The sequence below is a fragment of the Parus major genome, chromosome 18 (genome assembly GCF_001522545.3).
Source record: "Parus major isolate Abel chromosome 18, Parus_major1.1, whole genome shotgun sequence".
Classification (NCBI taxonomy): domain Eukaryota; kingdom Metazoa; phylum Chordata; class Aves; order Passeriformes; family Paridae; genus Parus; species Parus major.
Window position 1 is genome coordinate 10,063,727 of NC_031786.1, and position 1,472 is coordinate 10,065,198.

The 1,472-nt window shown below is 22.4% G+C and overlaps 1 protein-coding gene across 1 annotated transcript in view; it reads left to right on the forward strand.

Annotated features, from left to right (window-relative positions):
* Window positions 1-1,472, forward strand: part of DNAH9 (dynein axonemal heavy chain 9) — a 147,403-nt gene that overhangs the window by 58,752 nt on the left and 87,179 nt on the right. The gene's annotated exons all lie outside the window — the stretch shown is intronic.

Sequence of the window (1,472 nt, forward strand, 5' to 3'; positions counted from 1 at the left end):
TTATATTATATTATATTATATTATATTATATTATATTATATTATATTATATTATATTATATTATATTATATTATATTATATTTTTTCCAATGTATTTATCTATCAAAATATAATTAATGATTATTATATAAATAAATATTTATAATTGTGTTGAATTTTATAATAATTGATATATAAACATATGAATAAATTATAATTTTTAAAGAGTTTAATAAGAGATAAAAGGGATGGTGCCCAGCACTGAGGTGCTTGGCAAACTGCCAGAAGCACACTGGTTATCTCAAAACAATTTTCTTATATACTGTTTTCATTTTATTGGTTAAAAATATATTCAGGAGGTTTATACATATTTCAACATTCTTGTGAGTTTATATATTCTGGGAATGTTTTGTTTGGTTTTAACTTTTGACTTGTTTGCATGTAATTTTGTAGATTGAATTAATATATTTTATTTTTTCTTGAGGCTCTGTTCTGTTGTTTTAACACCTTTATAACTGGATAGTCAGTAAATTTTTCTCTTGGTGTCCTGGTTTTTGTCATTGTTATCTTACCAATCAGATAAGATAGCTTACAAATACATTGAATTAATGTATTTGAGTTAATTAAACAATTAAAAGTATTAAATATTATATAGCCTTTATTTTAATATTATGTGAAGTTATATATATTACACATACTATTTATATAAACTGTGGATAGCTTATATAAATAGTAATTTTTATACTATAAATTAGTTTATACTATATTAGTATAATATAAGATATAATATATATTATGTATTAGTATATATACTCTGTATATTAGTATAATATTTAATATATTAATATATATAATATATAAGATATAGTATATAATATTAGTATAATATTATGATATAATATCAGTATATCAGTATATACTATAATATAAATTAGTATATACTATATTGTATAGTATAGCATATACAATATTGTGTAGTATATACTATAAATTACTATAAATTACATATAATATAAAAATATGTATATATTTATATATATATAAATATATATTTAAATATAAATATAAATATTTATATACTATAAATTTTGTATGCAGAAGTGCATAAAAAGTTGACTTTTGTAGATTATACTATAAATGTTTTTCATATCAAAAAGCAGTTAAAAGTGATCATAAATTGTACTATATTAAAATCCTAATTAATTAAATACTTCATTTAAAATATATTAAAATTATGTACTATATTAGAAATAATGTTAATGTATTAAAACTGTTGTGATCAGTTATAAGTTGTAAAAATCAATACATAAATGTGAAAGTCAATGATTATAATTCATTTATAACATCCACACTGTGTGGTCCCTCAGCTGGTGGGGTGGGATCCTCCCTGGGAAGGGAAGGGGATGGTGGAGCCTGAGGGCTGCAGGGGCAGATCCTGCTCTCCCTGTGGTACCTGGAGAGGCTCCTGGAGCAGATCCTGCTCTCCCTGTGGT